The 21,331-nt window shown below is 42.8% G+C and overlaps 1 protein-coding gene across 5 annotated transcripts in view; it reads left to right on the forward strand.

The window, feature by feature from the left end:
- The first annotated feature begins 302 nt into the window (after positions 1–302).
- Positions 303–21,331, forward strand: part of arhgap32b (Rho GTPase activating protein 32b) — a 115,275-nt gene continuing 94,246 nt past the window's right edge. For 4 of the 5 annotated variants that reach the window (XM_052046205.1, XM_052046208.1, XM_052046209.1 and 1 more), the window contains exon 1: positions 303–744. The gene's annotated coding sequence lies outside the window, so the exon portion shown is untranslated. The remainder of the gene's footprint in view (positions 745–21,331) is intronic. The other variant, XM_052046206.1, reaches the window with a different exon arrangement.

The following is a 21,331-nucleotide window of genomic DNA, read 5'->3' on the forward strand; positions in this document are numbered from 1 at the left end:
TATTTTGTACATCTCAACAAAACTGAATTAGATTTATATTTCCTTTATTTAAAGGGGAATCGATTTATGAATCTATTGGGGGGTCATTCATTTCCGTTAAAAAACACGAATTCAATAGAATTATCGACGTCGCAGTCGTATGAGAGACAATTCGCAAAGAAAAACAAAAAAGAATACAGGATTGATTTGTGGTCCATTCAGCAAGAGAGTGCAATTTGTCCTTCTCTTTGTGGCGATAATGTTGAAAGTAATATTTCCAATTTTCACGAAGGCAACATTGCCAGAGCGCCGCTGTTCTGCACCAGCTTGTAATCACTTTCCTACTTCTGCTCGTGCTGGCTTGCACATGGGGGGAGCAACCGGACACTTTAAAAAAAAAACTCTAAACAACCAACTGTGAATCAAAAGAAAAGCTGTGAAACCAAATGCTGCACATCAACATATGTGATTTCAAAGAAATTATTATCCTCCATGCACGGAAATTTGACTGGAAACTGCCGGTGAGCCCCGGGGGAGTCTTTTTGTTATGTGTTATGTTGGCGCTGTTTCCTTCACTTCGGTTGGTCCTTCACCCCCCCCCCCCCCCCCCCCCCAAGGACGTTATAACATCTCTTAAACGGACTAAAGCTGGGATGTGGACAGAATCGGTTCGAAGGGAAGGACCAGACGCAGACGGGGATAGCTAAACTCGTCTCGCCATCCGTCGGGTGATCGTCAAACGCCACAGGATCGACCTGAACTGAGGTAATTCTGGTTTTTTGTGTTGCACTCACGTTCAAGCCTGTCATGTGGTCTCTGTCTGTCCCCCCTACTTCCTATATTGCTCCATATTAGTTTCAGCCAGTGTTCTGGGACGATACACGGAGTCTAGTCCGCTCATGTGAAATGGCATGCATGTGAGAAAGAGCCTCGATCTCACCCCACTCGTGGTGTGTGCACTGATTTGGCTAATCCACGAGGACCCGCTTCTCCGCTGCTTAATGCTCATTTAGTCCGCATGGTACCGTCATTAATGCTATCTGACGTTGTCTGGTGCGTCAGGCTCGTATGGGGAGTGCTCTGTACGTTATCTCTAATTATTTTCAATTTATGTTGACCGTAAAGATGGATTATTTTACTCTACTGTAGCTGCGATTTTTTCCAATTTCGATTTAACATCCATTATTGTTGTCAAACAAATACAAGCTTTACATTTATCCATACCAGTAATCCCTCGTTTATCGCGGGGGTTACGTTTCGAAAAGAACCCGTGATTAGTGAAATCAGTGAAGTAGTCAAACAGTCATCTTTGTTTTTACACTTATTACAATACAATACAATACAATACTGTATTGAATGAAACTAAAGATTTATACTTTTGTCAGGCCCAAGAATTAATAAAATATATATAAATGTTTTCTTACAAACAACTGATAGTTTTTAGAAATGCTGCACAGAAAGTTTCATCGACATTGTCGGTTTTGTTATGGACAAAATTTTGCAAGCTGTACAGCGATGAGACACGGAGACTGTTGACATTAGTCTGTTGTCCCTTAGCCAATCAGGATGCAGAACACAACGCACTGGAAAAAGCTAAGTGAAACAGCGATGCCGTGAAAGTCAAACCGTGTTATAAAGAGGGATTACTGTAAAATAATAAAGAATATCAGTTTTATTATATGTACTGTCGAATTTTGTTACAATGTACCTCAAGGGACACGAATCTGTACATTATAACGGTAGTTCATTGTAACCATGTCCAGCAAAATGGCCGCCAACTACAATGTAATGCAGTATGAATATTGATAGATGTAAAAACATGCACATGTAATACAGTATAAATGTCAATTACGCGTATACAGTATGACGAAGAAATGATTTACTAAGACACGAAACAAACAACCGTAGCATTCCAATTTAATCTCTGAAAATCTTCAGTCAGCAAATAAAAAGTGCCAGTTCAGGATGTGCTGTGCCGTGCCCCAATTAGCATTCTCACTTTGTCGTATACGGTCGATAAAGTCACGGTAAGTGACACCAAAGACATGACTTCCAATAAAGATGAATCAAAAAGCAGTTTGTCAAGAAACTGTCTTGAAATGAACCAAGATCTTTGACAATCAGCAATCCCAAAAAAAGACCCCAAATATATTTTGTCCCCAACCTTAAATTTGGGAAAAAAATATACTGTGTATCATTAATGAGACTTTTAAATGGCTTGGGTTCCTGCGCGACTGTGGGAAAGCGCCTCTATCTCCACGCATGTTATTTGATCCAGAGTTCCTCCGCCTTCTGATGCTTCAGGCCACGTATTAGATTAAGGGCTTAATCAAATATACACGGAGGCCTCTAATTCCTATTTAACTCATCACACTAATCAGAATTGTTTCTGGGTACATGGTCACATAAAACTTTCTCTCTGGATGCAGTAACGGTGGGGATCACATGATAGTTTTCAAAGTAGTTCGGAATTCAATGCCTTGTGAGTAAAGTATTCTCGGGAAGACAAAATATTTTGCCAATTATTTTCTTTGGACAAGCTTTCACACCAGTAAGACAAAATAATTAATTATTTGATCCAACCTCCTAAACAAATTGCAAGCTACTTCTGCCATGATTACAGCAATAGTTGACGATGTACACCACATGGTGTTTTTTGTTGCTGGGGAGATGGGTCAGTACATATTCGGTGCAACAGGCAGTATTTGGGTTTTATTAATGTAAATAAATATGTGCACTAAAAGCCATGTTGCAAGCCTGAGGATTTCACGGTAACGATAATTTCCGGGAGTGTGTCGTTTCCTTGGGATAATTTTTACGGTACCGGAAAATCGTTTGCCATAAAAATTACCACACACTGGTTGATCGTATGCGATCGAATCTCTCGTGTGATCAACACGATTTCACCGTGCCTGTATGTGTGTTTGTGGTGTGGTTCGAATGTTTTTCTCCAATTATACTTTCGTTTTGTTACGTGGTTGTGGTGGTGGGGAGAGGGAGAGGGGAGACGTGCACATTCAGGTTGCTATGTTCGTCCGCACGCTAAGAAAGCGCGCGGATGATGGATTGAGTTGATGGTGACATTGAAAGGTGTATTACTTAAGACATTTAAGAAATGGGAATGCCAGTCGGATTGTTCATACGAATCAACCGAAGAAGGGAATATTACTAAGCTCTCGTGTGATGTACGCACAAAACAAAAGAGATTTCACATGAGGCACGAGACGGCAAGAAAAAAAGGCACATGGGTGTAACGTTTGGGTTTCGGGATCAAGTTGGGACAAGACAGCTCCTACCCCGGTGTCTGATGCGTCCACCTCTACCACAAACTGGAGAGAAGTTTTAGGGTGCTTAAAAATGGGGGAATTTGTGACCAGAAGCTTCAGTCTCATAAATGCTCCATCAGCTTCCGGGGTCCAACAGAAATGGAGCTTTGTGCAGCTGTGGCTGGTTAAGGGAACTGCAACCTTACTGTAGTCGTGGACAAAGCGGCGGTAGAAGTTCTCAAAGCAAAACGTTGGAGTTCCTTGCGATTAGTTGGGGTAGGCCAGTCAGCAACTGCCTGTATCTTAGTAGGGTCTGGTTCAAGTCGGCCCCTGGCAATAATGCAGCCCAATAAGTGCACAGATGACACATGGAACTCACACTTCTCTGATTTTACGAACAGTGTGTTCTCCAGGAGCCTTTGAAGGACCATCTGTACGTGTAGCTGATGCTCTTCAAGAGAACGGGAGAAGATCAAGATGTCATCCAAGTAAATGAAGATGAAATGGTTGAGCGTGTCTCGAAATAAGTCACAAGGTGTTGGAAAACTGCGGGGGCATTTCTGAGTCCAAAGGGCATGACAAGGTATTCGAAATGACCAAGGGGGTGTTGAAAGCGGTTTTCCATTCATCACCTTCCCTGATGCGGATGAGGTGATGGATATTGCGGAGGTCCAGCTTGGTGAAGATCTGGGCATGGCAGAGTGGTTCAAATGATGGGTCAATGAGAAGCAATGGGTACTTATTTTTAATAGTAATTTTATTGAGGCCCCCAAAATCAACGCAAGGACGAAGGATGTGATCCTTCTTCTCCACAAAGAAAAATCCTGCCCCAATGGGGGAGGAGGAGGGATGGATAAAACCAGCTGCCAGAGAGTCAGAAAAGTATTTTTTTCATAGCCTCCCACTCAGGGCGAGAGAGGTTGAAGAGTCTGCCGGTGGGGAGGGGAGCCCCCGGAAACGGGTCAATGACACAGTCATATGGGCGGTCGAGGGGCAGGGTGCGTGCTTGCTCCCTGCTGAACACGGTAGCAAAGTTGTGGTACTCTGAGGGCACTGTAGAAAGGTCTGGGGGGTTTGATGATGTTAAGGACCTTGGGTGACACCCACTCATGAGATCGCAGAACCTAGACACAACGAGTAACAGAACTCCAACCCAAGATCTTGTTCAGTGACCAGTCAATTTGCGGATTATGGCGCCTAAGCCAGGGGAGACCAAGAATGGCAGGAGATGAGGGTGAAGGGATGACGAATAGTTGAATTGTTTCATTGTGACTACCTGAGACAACCAATGAAAGGGGGGGGGGGGTACGGTGAGTAACTCTGAAAATAGATCTGCCATCCACAGCCTGAATGACTTTTGTTCCCTCTCTGAGCTCAAGGGGTACCTTAGCCAGAGTAGCAAAGTCCTGGTCAATAAAATTGTCATCTGCACCTGAATCAATGAGCACTTGAACGGGGACAGTGAGTGAATTGAAAGTCAATTTGGCAGGGAGAGAGAGACTGGTAGGAGAGCGAAAAGAACAGGAAGTTTGGCTCACCAGAGTACTCTCCATCACTGACGAGCCTGATCTTTTGGCTTGGCCGGACAAGTAGTTGCAAAATGCCCTGCCTGCCCACAGTACAGGCACAAGTTGGCATTCATCCGTCTCTGTCGTTCGCCGAGTGTGAGACGAGTCTTGCCAAGCTGCATAGGTTTCTCCAGGGGTACAGTGGGTGTCACAAACCGGGGAGGAAAATTAGGCCGTACCGTGGGGTCGTTGGGACACATTGGGAAAGTAGCTTGTTTATGTGCCCTTGGTGCTCTCTCCCTCCATCGGTCCCGAAGGCAGTTGTCAAGCTTGATGGCTAATGAAATTAAGTCCTCTAGAGAAGACTGCTCATCTCAAGTAGCCAACTCATCCTTAATTTCCTTGGATAACGTCTGGGCGAACAGGTCCATCAATGCAGGCTCCCACCACCCACATTCTGTGGCAAAGACCCTGACATCAATTGAGTAGGCTGCACCGGATTCTGAGCCCTACCTTAACGAAAATAATGGATTTCTGGCCTCTCGACCCTGAATAGGGTGGTCGAACACCATGCGAAATTGGCCCGAACAGGCACTAAATGAATTCAAAATGGGGGATCCCTGGTCCCAAAGACCCATAACCCAATGACCCGCCTTGTCTCGTAAAGAGTTAACACAAAACGCTATTTTTGCGACATCCGATGAATAACTTGTGGGCTGTAAATCAAAAGCCAAGTTAAAATGAAGCAAAAAGCGACCACAATTGCCTGGTTCTTCAGAGTAAAACTCAGGAGTCGGAAGGAAAGTTTCATGTTGAGGGTGATGGAGAACAGGGAAGGTTAGAACAGGAGGGTTCCGTGCGGTAGCGATTGAGTCAGAACTGGGCAGCACCAGTTAAGTGAGTTGGGTCTTAACCTGTTGGACTTCGAGGGTTAGGGTCTGGAGGCCATCCATTAGTCCTTGAAGAAGTTGGTCATGCTTGCCGACCAATACTCCTTGTGCTCCGAGGGCTTCCTGGTAAGAGGTGGAGTCCGCTGGATCCATTCTTGTTGGCCAGATGATTCTGTTGTGGTTCAGGAAAGGTAAAATTAGCAGTGGATCCAAGAGCGAATGGGGACCAGGATAATCATAGGATCACGTGGTCCGTGGGTGAAAATCTGACGCAGGCTGGGCAGGGAGGCACTGGGAAGAGACAAGCAAGAGTAAGTAGTTATACACAAAACATTCAAAAAGGGCACGCGTGTGCACAAGAAAAGGCCTAGATAACACTCGTAATTCACAAATCACCTGCAGGTGGTGATTACCGATCAGCTGCAGGTGCGGGAGCACCCAGCCCGATAATAGAGGAAGCAAACAAGTCCCTGGAATTGGACCATCAAAATAAATGAGGAAGTCATAATACAAAAACGTAAAGAGGATCTTGTGACCGCACATCACATTACACAGTGCATCGTCTTGGGGTTGCAAAGAGGACGTCAAGCCATGTCAATACTGTAAGTCTATATATAGTAATAAGGTCATTCTTTATAAAGATTCATCAGATGATTTTAATCATTCAATTCCTATTAGATGCTTTTGTATTAATAAAGGGGGTGGGTAGTCGTTGATATTATGCTTATTGACATAAATAGTACACACGCCCACTAAGGGTGTGGAAAATAATCGATATTAATCGATATTAATCGATACATCGATGCGCACGTGCGCGATCCGAGTGCATCGGCTCATTCACTGGGTACGACGCGATTGACGGGTGAAATCGCGATTCATCACGATGCATTGATGGGTATCGGTGAAATCGCGATTCATCACGATGCATTGATGGGTATCGGTGAAATCGCGATTCATCACGATGCATTGATGGGTATCGGTAAAATCCGATTCAATCGCCGTTTTATTCATGTTAAACGTCACATATCTGCCCTTTCCTAGGCGCAATGAATGCACCATCATTGCTTTGCGTTTTGTGTTGAATACGGACGGTAGCCGTGCGTCACATACAGTCCAGTACACAACGAGCGAAACATTATGGAAGTTAGCGCACGCAGCAGCAAGGAAACTACTATATTTAATGCAGCCGCAACATTCAAATCTTATGTAAATCATAAAACAGATTCATGTGAAGAAAATTTTGGGGTTGATTTCCCCTTAAAGGACACGATACATCTACTGAACAAAAAGTTATCTGGATCCACATGATTTTATTCCTTGCAACCACCTGACAAAGTTGAGTGAATTCACAAAAGCTTTTTTTTCCAAAGTGGTCTTGGTATATAAATTATGCAGTCCTATATATGTATGCTTACATCCAAATATGTGTGTATGACGCTTGTTTACATCGCTGCTCCAATGCTGATTGGCTGAAACGGAGACGGTACACTTTGCAGTGAAACTGTAGTTTGCATATTATTACATTTACCCTTATAAACCCATCATGCCATGTTTGATGTAACGCAGGTTGTAAGTTAGTTACCCGAGAGATGCAATAAGGGTAGGTTGCTCTTTAATGTTTTGGACTTAATGGGCATTCCTTGATTGTGTATCAAAATTATTTTTGTATTCTTTCTTTTACACACAAAAATGTCCAATCTCTCATTATTTTCTTGTTTGTCTCTGTCTTGGATGCAGTGCACCAATTCGGCACTGACCTGGGACCCCAAACTTTAGATACTGGTGCATTTGTGTGGGGCTCGGCATGCAATGTGGCTCCATTTCTCATACTCTTTAATTATGCATAGTACGAACCGGGCTGTCGCTGCAGCTTTTCCAAACCTAGTGTGGAAAAAAAAAATCGTCTCCCTCCGGGTCGGGCCCCCCGTCTGCCGAGTAGCTTCAGAGGGTGCCGTGACATTCCCAAAGAGTTACCAGTCTCCCGTAAACAATCCAGGCATTGATATGCGCTGATTAGGAAATTCTCAAGGTACATGTATTCCCACAAAGGCACGTGGTGAACCATGAGATCAGGATTCCACAAAATGGTTTTCATTCATTACTTTTTCTGGCAGTTGTGTCAAAGGAGAACACTTTTCAGGAAGCCATGTTGCTGGAAATATAGCAAGATATAATCAGTAAAAGTTTGTGTCAAACCCAGGAGCATTCCTGTTTTAATCTTTAAAAAAAAATTCCCTCTCAAACATTGTCATATTGCTATTCCACATGAACTGAACTGTTATCAAATTCATTTATTTAGCCATACGTTCTAGAGATGATCTGTGCCTATTAGGAATCAGTACCTTTCACATTTGAGCTAGTTCAGCTCAGATTATCTGAACTTGGAAATTGATAGCGGTACTCAACGGTACCAATTTTTGGTTGCTTTTGTTCTGTTGTTTGCTTGAATAATTGTAAAAAAACATCAAGACGCTAAATTTGACTGATAACAAAACATAATTTAAAACAAATGAGCAAGAGGATGGAGTAAAAACAGGGCTAGTAGAAATCGCACAGTTGGAACTGAAAAAAATTACAGGGCTTCCGCTCTATAATTCTTATTCAATGCTGAAAAATGTATTGAGAAGTGACCGGATTTTCTGTGTTCGAGACATACTCTTGACACATGTCAAATCTTGGGAATGTTATATGAATATTAAACCCACAAACTAGCAAAATTAGGGGTGGGGGGGCAGGGGACAGACGTACTTGGAAAGTTTCTTTGCAACGGGGAAAGGCCCAGTGGTGAGACAACACAAGAGCCGATGACCAAAGAAGAAAAATAAGATAGCACTTCCAGAAAAGAGCAGGAATCCTACTTAAAATATGGATTTGCCACACCAGGTGATTCCGACGCACGAAGCCCACTCTGTACAATATGCAGCGAGCGGCTCTTGATTTAGCTTTATGGGGAGTTATTCATGGTCTTTATATTTGTTCTGTGGTGCCTTGTTATGTTGGCACATTTCAGGAGGACTTTACTAATAAGAGTTACACTGAAACGTGGCTTCACATTTAGTATTATCTACAAAATACCCAATTTTTGGTTGTTTGTATCATTCATGCACTTCATATTTCTATACGTCTGTTATATGTTTAAGCATTAGCATGCATGCCCACTAGTGTATGTTTTTAAAAAGGCAGCGGGAGAAAAACTGAGTCCATCAATCCATCAAAGTCCACATCTTCTGTATCCGAAATGAACAGCTGGGCAAGTTCTCCATCAAACACGCCAGGTTCCATCGCGTCATTGTCAGAGTCAGTCTTGTTCCTTCTCAGACCTGATGCCAGGTTTTGCGAAAACTCAAACAACAATGCAAGCAGACAGTTTAGCCCAAGCAACCACAATCCATTCACAAATTGTGGCGTAACTCATCCAGCGCTGTTGTAATTCAAAATGCTAAGTCTGCTTGTCCATCATCACTTGCCGTAGCCCAAGCGGGTTATTTAGAAATGTGGGGATTGGTTGAGAGAGCAGTCAGTAATGAAAGCCAAGCGAGCCCGGCAGAGCGGCAGAATAAAGGATTAAAATCTCCAAGAAAGCGTCTTTATTCAATGTAATTCACAACATGACACTTTTTACTGCAGTTGAAGTGGAAGATGGCCAACTTTTCATTGTAATCCACCGGATGTTGCTGCACCGTGGTCGTCCTGACTCTGATGGATAGATAGCCTGGTTTCATAAAACAAAATCATCAAGCACCATGGATTAGTTTATCTTGAATTCTCTCGCCGATGCTCAATTCCCGTGGTCTTCCGCGTAACTGATAGCTTGCAGCTTCAACTGTGCTGCATATAAGCCTTTTTCTTCATAGTTGCCATTTTCAGGATGTTGTTTTGCACAATGGATGTACTATATACTATGTACACTTACTGGGGGCATGCCTTTAGCGACCTCCTTCACACCCAGACTTCCCATTTTAACGTCTGCATGCTATCCTCAGTTACGTCTGCCTTGCCTCCATATAAGCAATGTATCGGCACAACACCATCAGTCAAGCGGATCCCTCATCGCAGTCACACAACAGCAATCACAGCTTTTGGAACTCAGTGCATACGTAAGGTGACCCGCAGAGATAGGCGCCCAGTCCGTTTTGGAGAAAACTGAAGACTTTTCTGTGGTCCTGAAAATACAGTACTTTAAACTCTGCAATGTTATAATGTACTTTGTAGCAGAACAGGGGATGCATATACCGCTGTGGTGGAGTCTGTGACAGAGTATGGGCCAAATATAAAATGTTAAAATTAAAAAGTCAAAAAAAAAAAATCAAAAATTAAAATTAAAAAATTAAAGAGTCCTTTAATTTGATTCATGTATTGAATTTTAACATTGTGAATTACATTAGGTGATTCTGTGACCGCTGTTTTTGAGTGGAATGTCTATCCAAATTAGTGTGATTTCTCATGGGCACGGAAGCCACAAAACACAGATTGTTTATACCATGGCTTGATAGGAACGATTTAGAAAACAATTGCATCAGGGAACTTTACGAAACATGATAACATGCACAAACAACAGTTACATTCAGCGCTGCGGTGCTGCACTAGTCACTTTTTGTCAGTACTTTTGTCTGACTCTGATAGCTCACACCATCCTCCTTTGTATTCATGTAATGAAGGTGAATTGAATTAACAAGGTGACTTTTCTGACATCCAGTCTCAAGAGGCTGAATAATTTATTCGAAAGAGTGAACATCAGATAACACAAAGGAGATAAAAACTCAACCGAGCTCGTTTAATTTTAGTTAGATCCAGAGGGGGGCTGGAAATGTTGACTTCGCTTTGGCATGACAATGCAATATCAAAATGCGCGACTGACAAAATTGAGGTCAGTGGGGAAAATCAAGTGGCTTTGGAGATTATAGTTAAGAGAAACCTTTGAGGTTGACCAAAATCCGTTCTTTGATCTCCAATTTGGTAATGTTTCAATACAGATTGTCCCAAAACGGACATGGAGGATCCATTCAAACTGGTGCCATTATGAAACCTGTGCAATTGTTTTACATTATTAAGGTTCTTACAGGTTTAAAAGAAGTAGAGATGGGGGGGGGGGGGATGTGCCCAACTCGGTTGTGTTGACCTCCTTCCCCACCAAAAAAGCAGGCTGAAAATCAATATTTGAATCCGATATCCATTTGTAGAAAATGAACAATTATTTCTTGCAGCCAATCAGAAGTTGTCAACAAGCCGTTTTGTTTAATGTGTTCATTTCATGTTCCTTTTTGGGAAAACTGAGTTCAAGTTCACAGGCAACAGCCCAGCCCCACATTTGCTGAATCAAAAAAATCACATAAATAGAATCTGCCAGACAAAGCGAATGTATGCACTAAGAGCTCAAGAAACAAACGCATCATGTCACGATCCAAAGAAATTCAAGAAGAAATTTGAACAAATTGAAATCTATCAGTCTGGGAAATGTTATAAAGCCATTACCAAGACTCTGGGGCTTCAGCAAACATTCCCAGGAGCAGTCAACCAGCAAAAATTACTCCAAGAGTGTGACAACAACTCATCCAGGATGTCACAAAAGAACCTACAACAACATCAGAAGAACTCCAAACCAAATCTTGCTGGTCTCAGTTCAAGTCATTGTTCACTAATCTAGCATAAGAAAAACACTGACCAAAAATGGCATCCGTGGTAGAGTTTCCAGGCAAAAACCACTGTTGTCCAAAAACAACACTAAGGCTCGTCTCACATTTTCCAAGACATCTTGACGATCCTGAAGATTTTTGGAAAAACATTCTGTGAATAAATGAGTCAAAAAATTTAACTTTTTGGAAGATGTGTGGCCGGCAAGAACATCATGCCAACAGTGAAGCATGGTGGTGGCAGTGTGATGGTCTGTGGCTGCTTTGCTTCCTCAGGACCAGGACAACTTTCTGTGATTGATGGGACAATGAATTCTACTGCCTACCATTAAATCCTGAACACTAAACATTAAATCCCTCCGACGATTAGTTTGTACCCTCAAACTCAAGCGCTCTTGGATAGTGCAGCAGAGCAACGATCCGAAAGACATCAGCAAGTCCACGTCTGAATGGCTAAAAAAACAAACAAAATTAAGGTTTTGGAGTGGACAAGTCAAAGTCTGTATTTGAATCCAATTGAGATGCTGTGGTGTGACATTAAACGGGCAGTTCATGTGAGAAGACCCTCCAATATGGCAGATTTGAAGCAATTCTGTTTAGAAGGATCGGCCAAAATTCCAAATTCTATTGTTAAAAAAATTAACTTGAGCGGTATCAATTCCAAGGTATTGAGAATCTGAACCAAACGAGTACAAATATGAAAGGTACCCATCCTTAGACAGGCGTAACACAGAAAAGGCATCCTCATGCCAGGCAGCGCCGCTCCTCCTTAAACACAAATCACACACTGTGCATAGGCCCCCCATCCTCTGTGGGGAGGCCTCATTTTGCATTACGACCTGACCAATATAAGGGAACACTTTGACATGTACATGTACAAGACATCCATCTTTCCATTATCCGAAATGCTTGTACATCAGGGGGAACAGGTGTGCTGGAGATGTCGTATGGAAATCATTTCTGGAGATGGAAATAATTTCAAATAAATAAATGAATAATATAAAATAATTTGGGGACATGAATGACAGCCGTTCAACCTGTGCCTCCTTAGTTAGTGAAGGTTGAATGCTCCGTTATGCTGCTGACATGTCATCAAGCTTGCATGGGGCCCCAATTTTGTCAAGGGCTGTTCTGAGTGTGCTCCTGACTAAATGTTCAGAAGGCGAAGTATTTCTTGCCTGCTGTTCTGAGGAATCACACCGGGACAATGTAAAATGCAAATTGTAATGAAGAGCAATGTTGGCTCATGTCAGAAAACTATGATCAATCGTTATGAAAATTCACATGCATGACTCTAAGTCCATCCATCCATCTATTTTCCGATCCACTTTATCCTCACAAAGGTCGCGGGGGGTGTTAGAGCGAATCCCAGCTATCTTCGGGGGACACCCTGAACCCATTTTCCAGCAAATCTCCGGGCACACAGTGAAGAACAACCATCCACACTCACACCTAGGGATAATGTAGAGTGTTCAGTTAGACTGCCATTCATGTGTTTGGAATGTGGGAGGAAACCAGAGTACCCGGAGAAAAACCACACAGGCCTAGGGAGAACATGCAACCTACAGATACACGAACAGGACGTCAGACGGCTCTTCAAGCAGCAGAAGATCAAGAAATCTGCGGGGCCCGACAAAGTGTCCCCCTCCTGCATGAAAGTGCGCTGACAAGCTGACTCCGGTCTTCACACAAATCTTCAACAGATCCGTGGAGCTGTGCGAGGTCCCATCCTGCTTCAGTCCACTATCATCCCAGTTCCCAAGAAACCAGCAACATCTGAACTGAACGACGATAGGCCTGTCGCTCTGACGTCTGTGGTCATGAAGTCCTTTGAACGCCTTATGCTGAACAACCTAAAGAACGTCACCAGACCACTGCTGGACCCTCTCCAGTTTGCCTACCGGGCAAACAGGTCTATGGAGGACTCAGTCAACATAGGCCTGCACTATATCCTCGAGCACCTCAACAGCACAGGGGCCTACGCAAGGATCCTGTTTGTGGATTTTAGCTCTGCCTTCAACACCATCATCCCGGAACTCCTCACCCCCAAACTTCTCCAGCTTGGTGTGTACCCTACGATCTGCCAGTGGATCTTCAGCTTCTTGACGGGACAGACACAACAGGTGAGGCCGGGAAGAACAACATCAACACGCACCACTAGCACTGGAGCCCCACAGGGATGCGTCCTCTCTCCACTGCTCTTCTCCCTCTACACGAACGATTGCACCTCAACACACCCAGCCGTCAACTCATAAAGTTTGCAGACGACACCACAGTCATCGGTCTCATCAAAGACTGCGACGAGTCTGCATACCAACAAGAAGTGGAGCAGCTGGAGCTCTGGTGCAGCCGACACAACCTAGAGCTGAACACGTTCAAGATGGTAGAGATGATCATAGACTTCAGGAAACATCCTTCACCACAGCTGAACCCTCACACTATCCAACTGCCCTGTGTCAACCGTCAAGACCTTCAAGTTCCTGGGAATCACAGTCTCTCAGGACATGAAGTGGGAGGTTAACACCAACTCCATCCTGAAAAAGGCCCAGCAGAGGGTGTACTTCCTGAGGCTGTTGAGGACGCATGGCCTGCCACCGGATGTGCTAAGACACTCTACACAGCAGTCATTGAATCAATCCTGTTTTGTTCCATCACGGTTTGGGGCTGCCACAAAAAAGGACAAAATCCGACGGCAACTGACAGTTAGGATGGCGGAAAAAATCATTGGAACCAAACTACCCACTCTTGAGGACTTGCTCACTGCAAGAACCAAGACAAGGGCACGGAAGATCCTACTGGACCCCCCGCACCCTGCCCACCACATTTTCCAGCTACTCCCCTCAGACAGGCACTATCGATCCATGCGCACCAAATCCAGCAGACACTTAAACAGCTTCTTCCATCTAGCCATTTACTCCCTAAATAGTACTATAATCCAAATCTATCTGGAAAGTGGCTCTTTGCAATTCTGCACAACCCTGTGGAATAGCATTACTATTATAATCATTGTAGCTCCGGCTCTGTACTCATTTGAACCACTGTCACTGATCTATATTCCACAGCATCAGACACTCTAAAGTGCTCAAGGACATCTGCATAATTGCACACTGAAATTCAATGATTTTCTGCACCAACTGTACAACTGTTATAGCATTATATTCTACCACTGATCACTTTAGCTCTCTTTGATACTTTGCACATTGTCTCACAGTTGTCATTGGGTGGTACCACCACACAACGGTACACTTACATTACGGAATGTCCTTCCATACTTATTTGTCTTGTCCGTGTTCATGATAATACTCGTGCAGTGTGTACTACCGGAGACAAATTCCTCGTGTGTTTTACATACTTGGCCAATAAAGATGATTCTGATTCTAATTCTGAAATATCTAAATGATCATACGAGTATTTGGGATTTTCTGGACAAATGAATAAATATGACCTTGTCTTCCTCTCCATAGGCACTCACTACAGTTTTAATCTTGCTTAATGAGAAAATCACATGTATAATTTTCTGACAGTCCTCTTCGGACCTCCTCGGTCAGGACCCCAAGGTTGCGTTTTGAAAATTTTAATCTTACTCTTCCTACCTTGCCATTGATCTACCAAGGTGTTCTTGGCGCAAAGCCAGCATTTATCCTTTGCCATGTGTGCTTTATTGCAACCAGGGGGAAATCAAGGGCAAACTGCACACGGCTGTCCAACTTTGTTTGCCCTGGCATGTCATTAGGGGATTCATCAACGTATTTCATTTGCATCATTTACATCAGGGGTGCCCACACTTTTTCGGCCTGAGATCTACTTATGACATGACCGAGTCAAACTGATCTACCGCCTGTTAAAAATGAAAAACACATTATTTATATATTTTGAATAATTTTTATTTGTACATTATAGATATGCATGAATGCATCAACCTGTACAGCACAATACAACAAATAAATGTTTTTTATTTTTTTACTATGACGACTTGCACTGAATTAAATCAGACAGGGATGCATAGTCCGGCCAGGAGCTGCTGATAGCCAGCCTCAAGCAGATTTCCAGATGCTCATCAGTCATGGTGGAACGGTACCTGGATTTAATTATCTTCATGTGGGAAAAGGCTGACTCACATAAATAAGTGGAGTCAAATAATGTGGTCAAAAAGGTAGCACATTTCCTGATGTTGGGGTACTTGTCCTCTGGGAGTAAGTTCCAGAAATGTCCATGAGCTCTGGCCTTCAGCTGAATGTCAGTCTGAAGTGTCAGAATCTCATCCTCCACTTCAGAAGAATTCAGGTGAAACAGTGTTGTAACTTTTGAGGCCAGTGAAACAACATCAGCATCTTCATGGAAAGGATAGCACATGAATGTAGCTACTGGCTCGAGTAAAGCAAAGTCTTGAAAGCGTCTGTCAAACTCTGACAGACAATTGTCAATTTGCTTTATGTAGCGTGCACCGTCAAGCTGTGAACATGACTGCTCTTGTGTTTCCAGCTCTGCCGCAAGGTTCTGGAAGTTTGTCAAATCATGGTGGTGGAGCTTTGAGGAGAGAAGTTTCATTTTCCGTTTGAAAGCATTAACTGAGCTGATCATACTGATCACAGTTCTGTCCTTTCCTTGCAGCTCCAGATTAAGGTCATTCAACATGTTGGTCAGATCGGTTAAGAATGCCAAATCCAGCAGCCACTGATGGTCATTTAGTTGGCTATATCTTATCTTATCTTATAATCTGTACGGTTACCTTCATATAAAAAAATCTTAATTTCCGGCAAAAGCTCTCGAAATCTTTGCAGGAATTTCCCCCGACTTAGCCATTTCACGTCGGTGTGCAGCAACAACTCAGAGTGGTCGCACTCAGCCTTCTCCAGAAGTGTACGGAACAGCCGTCTTTGAAGAGACCTGGCCCGAATTGAGCAGGCGATCTTTGTTGCCACATCCATTATCTCTTTCATGTTGAGCATTTTTGCACATAGTGCTTGTTGGTGTATAATACAGTGGTAATTGAGAAAGTCTGGAAAATCATCATCTTCCCTGCACTTGGCAATAAATCCATTCGAGGTGCCAAGGATGGCGGGTGCGCCATCCGTGGTTATGGACACCCATTTGCAGATTGGGAGCTGGGTTCTCTCAATAAAGCTTTTGAAAGACTGAAATATGTCCTCTCCTCGTGTGTGTTCTTTCATGGGCAGTATTATTAACAGGTCCTCATTCGCAGTCATGTCAGCAAACACCATCCGAATAAAAATGCACAATTGTGCTGTGTCACTCACGTCTGTAGATTCGTCCAACTGCAGTGAGAAACAACCACAAGCTGCGATGTCCTTCCAAAGTTGCAGGTTCAAATCCTCAGCCATGGCTTCACTGCGCCGTGTTACTGTATTTCTTGATAGCTGGAGAGCTTTGATTGTAACTAGTATTTCTGATTTGTTTTTAAAGTCTCTGAACAACGAGTCGGCTGCTTCAAGAAATGCTTCTTTTACCATCTCCCCATCTTGGAAGGATTTATTGTTTTTAATGATTAAGTGATTCACCTGGAAGGATGCTTCAGTGGCTGCCCTTGCCTTTGAAGTTTGCTGTGTGAAAGATGACTGTTGTCCGGACAGCTGGGATTTTAGTTCCTTCACCATTCTCCTTCTCTCTTCGCTTTTTGCTGGGAACTCGGCGTCATAGTTTTTATGAACAGTCCGAAAATGGCGCTCCAAATTTCCCTTTTTCGGGAAAGTCATTGCAGAGTGACAGATGAGGCAAATGCACCTTGATAACGACATTGTAAAAAATAAGTCCTCCTCCCACTCCTTATGGTAGTGGTAGGTCTTCGGATTTTTACTTGGTCCAGCTTTTCCACTCATATTTATCACCTGTCTTATTCTCAAATTTACGAGAGTCGTGCAGTAATTAGCGGTGTTGAATGCTCATGCGCAGTGACGCGTGTGGCAGAGAAAGTTCGAATGTAATTGTCAGGACGGATAAAGAAAATATAATAATAATTGTCAGGACTGATTTTCTGTGATTTGTAATTGACTTCTTAAATAAAGATTATTTAAAAAAAAAAACTGTCAGGGCGGATGGTCGACCTGATCTACCCACAATGCCTTTCAGATCTACCGGTAGATCAGGATCGACGTAATGGGCACCCCTGATTTACATGTTTCAGTTGCATTCTAACCTGAAAAAAAATAGTAATACAAAACCTGATGAAGTGACAGTCATATGGCAAGGAGTCAACATATGTATCTGATGTTTGTTGTTGCTCGTAGGTGTGAATGATGTGACAGTTGATATCCTTGCGACGTCTGTGCCGTATGGCAGATGGTTGCACAGGAATCTGCTTCATAAAATGTTTAAACATTGTACATCTTACATTACTAGGCCCAAAAGAGGGGATTTATGCTACTGTTTGTGGAATATAGTTCTGGTCAATGCACTTAAGTGGACACAGAGCGGCACTGACAGGACATTATTCTGGGCTCATTAATCAGAGGAAGGGGAGGCAAGGTAATGTAGACATGACAAGCGTAGAAGGACCCAATAATTGAACCGTGAGTTTGTGCCATCCCGTCTTTCTATCACCCTCGAATCAAACGTCTGTCTAGTACACTTGAACGACCTTACAATTTTGATGTGTTAGTAGAAAGAATTTGCATAATAGTTTGTGTCAGGCGGAATTCTTGTATCTCCAAAATCATCACTTTCCAGGAGACTCCAAAAGCTGCATGTTTGTTCAACCATTAATATTGTATCGTGGAAAAGAGCTAAAACTTAGGATCGGTCTCAAATTGGCAGAAACAACACTCACTCACATAATTATTCACCAATAGTATCGTTGGTGGGGGAAAAAACGAAATCCAACAATTTGCGACATAGGAGGTTTTGGCCTGTGGCCAGCAATATTTTTGTTGATACCTGAATTATCTGGTCATTTTGTCAGGAATGTTAGTTTGTTTGTTTTTTGCAGTTTTCATTACTACTCAGTACTGAGTAGTATTTTGTTGTCCTATACGTGCTCGTTTTTACATAGAACTTTTCATTTATGGCCCGCAAGAAGCCACGTTTCATCACATATTCTAGTTTCATTTCTGACAAAGTTTTATCATCACAACAGAACCAAGCTTGTGGCTCGTTGTCGTGTCGTTGTCGACGATGTATGTATGGTGTGTGAAGTACGTTTTAAATGAGAAGAGGATTAGGGCAAAAGTGGAGCAGCCAAAAGAAAATCCTCATAGCTTTACTGTTGCACAGTCTGTCTGTATCATCAGCTTTTACGTTCCGTGTGGGCATATTAAAAATGATCACAACATTGTTGATTTGGCACAACATCGTGGTTGCATCACAACCCTTTATTTCTCTTTGTTTGAACTTTTTGGACAGAGGACATTTGTGCTATGTCGCCAGGGCTTTTGACGTGGGGCAATTTTGAAAGCGACCCTGGTGCTTCGTTGGTGTGATGAATACAAGAAATATTTACGTCGTCCCTCCGTGTTTCAACTCGTCTTTGGCAATATGGATTTGTGTTATAAATTATAACCATGATCATGATACCAGTATTACAGTAGTACAGTAAGTGTCACGGTACCAATATTGTGATTTTGATCATACATGCTTACAGTACTTCAATACACGTACTGAAAGGTTACCATGGCAACCCCCCCCCCCAAAAAAAACAAAATCATTGAAATAAGTGTAAAAATAGCTGACAACATACATTTAAATTCATTGGATTTGTAATTCAGAGGTTCTTCATTTAATTGATAATGGGTCAATGCCACTGTGCAGCCAGGCATGTGTACTTTTTTTTTTTACAATCAGTATTTATTCAATGCAGCGTCAAATGCAGCCAGTCAATTTGAATTTCTGATATAATTCAGGATGTGCGCAAGAGATGTCGATGTGTTCCTGCTCGATTAACTGCATAACATGCTTTGCAAAAAGGCTTCGCCGCGTCTGTTAGCTTGCCATGGCTTTTGGCCATGCATATGCTGGCGAAGCTGCTCTGACGCTCTGACACTCACCTCTCTCGAATGTGCCTCTGGGGACGCTCCTTCGACTCACTGGGGCTGCCAGTTTTGAAAAAGTGGTTTTCTATAATCGTCTAGAAGAAACCAGGTCAAATACAAATTTTTCTTCATTTTTTTGCTGAGAAATTATTTATCTTATGTCTGAATCAGTTTTGGATTATGTTGAATGCAAAATAAGCACGATAAATATTCACAAATGTAAGTAGCCAAAGTGTTATTTTTTTATATATTGGGAAATTCATCCAGGAAAAAAAACTAACATGTGCATTGAAAGAGAGCTGGCAAGATTTATGAAAAAAAGAGAACAGACTAAAAAAAGTTGGTAGCACCAGTGCTACCCGTGCAAAAGTTGGTGTCAAGCCCTGCCATCTTGCCAGTGTATCAACACCTTTGTCGTAACAGCGAGCCTCTTTACTGAAGCTGAGCCATGATTGGTCGTTACCTGAGCCCTGAGAAACTGTGATGTCATTGTCAGTCGACAAGAAGTGGCAAAATAGCCGTCCCCTGAAATTTGACTGCCTAACTCATATTCCTCAAACTCAATATTAATCGGAATGCTCTGCTTAGACCAGGGGTGCCCAAACTTTTTGGATCGAAGATCTACTTTTTCATCAACTAACCTCACGGGATCTACCCTTACCGGCGCGCGCACGCACACACACACACACACACACACACACAAATTTAAGATTTACCTGCTTTATTTTATATTTTAAATATTTTTTTTAGTGAAAATGAGACTGATTAGTGTGCAGTGTATATTAACACAAAAAATATCTTACTAACATGTACAAAGACACACAAATGGTTGTTTGTTTTTTTTCTTCTCGACACTCCTCGGATCTACTTGGGACCTGTCTTAGATCTACCGGTAGATCAGGATCTACCTAATGGGCACCCCTGGCTTAGACTAATGGAGGTGCATGGAACCGATTACTGTAAAAACAATTTAAGGCAGCACATGATTCAAAATTAATTTTCCTTCATTCCAGTAGGGAGTGTGTATGAACATTGAAAATATCAAATAAATATCAACAGCATCTGATTCTTTGAAAAGTTATTGAAGCCGATTAAGTAATGACATATCTTCTATTCTGCCATTTTTGATCGGTTCACGTCATCACTGTGACGTGTTGCGTGCTTCACCATGCCACGGTGCATTTTGGACTGGTCTGTTATGCGATACAAATGCCGCTATCTAAATTATGAGATGGCATTCCTAACCATCTCGGGTTTCATATTCATAATAATCCCTCTACTCTACTCCCGTGAGCTTCTTATCCTCTACCGCCCCAAACCAATGATTAAAGATATGGTTGACTCCCATGCCGTGGGAACTTCATGGGATTCCAGGGACCCGCCGGATTCCCCAAAAAATGTCACCCTTGACTGCACAATGTGCAACAATTCAGTCGGTTTCAGCCATATTCCCGGCGACCTTAAAGGAACATGTTATAAAAGACCTTGAGTTATATAAAGTTGTGTTCTGCAGCAGATGCGGCCCTACAAAATACTCACTGTGTTAATCTGCCTCCTTTTGTTCCACAACTGGCTCCTCTCCACCTCTGACAAGGAGAGAATGTGAGTCCTCAGTCTTTTTCCAAGCCCTCTGCCTGATTTGAAAGCAGACTGTTCTAATACATTGACATGCAAATTAGCCTGTGATGTCACCCAAGCACTTCTGAGTCAGCTCTTGGCATAATCGGTGACAACTGCATTCAGTTCATCTTGCAGTTCACCATACTCAGTATAATTGATAGGCAAGTTTGAGCATTTAATCAATATGGTCAATATTTATCGATGGAGCTCATTTGTCGGGGGGCGGGGGTTGTTTTGTTTTGTTTTAAATGGGACTTTCGGAGTTGAATCCCCCGTTACTGCGCACGTGAAGTTTCCCATGGCATCATGGTTACAAAAAGAGTCGAGCTTGTACACAAAAGCACAGTTAGCAGGGCCTGAGATTCACAGCAGCGCAAGGGCTGAGGGCCAGTATTGCACTTTGTCCACCCTGTACCTGACAGACGCTAGCCTGACTGGACCAAATTCCATTGAACT

This window comes from Hippocampus zosterae, chromosome 16 (assembly GCF_025434085.1).
Source record: "Hippocampus zosterae strain Florida chromosome 16, ASM2543408v3, whole genome shotgun sequence".
Lineage (NCBI taxonomy): Eukaryota > Metazoa > Chordata > Actinopteri > Syngnathiformes > Syngnathidae > Hippocampus > Hippocampus zosterae.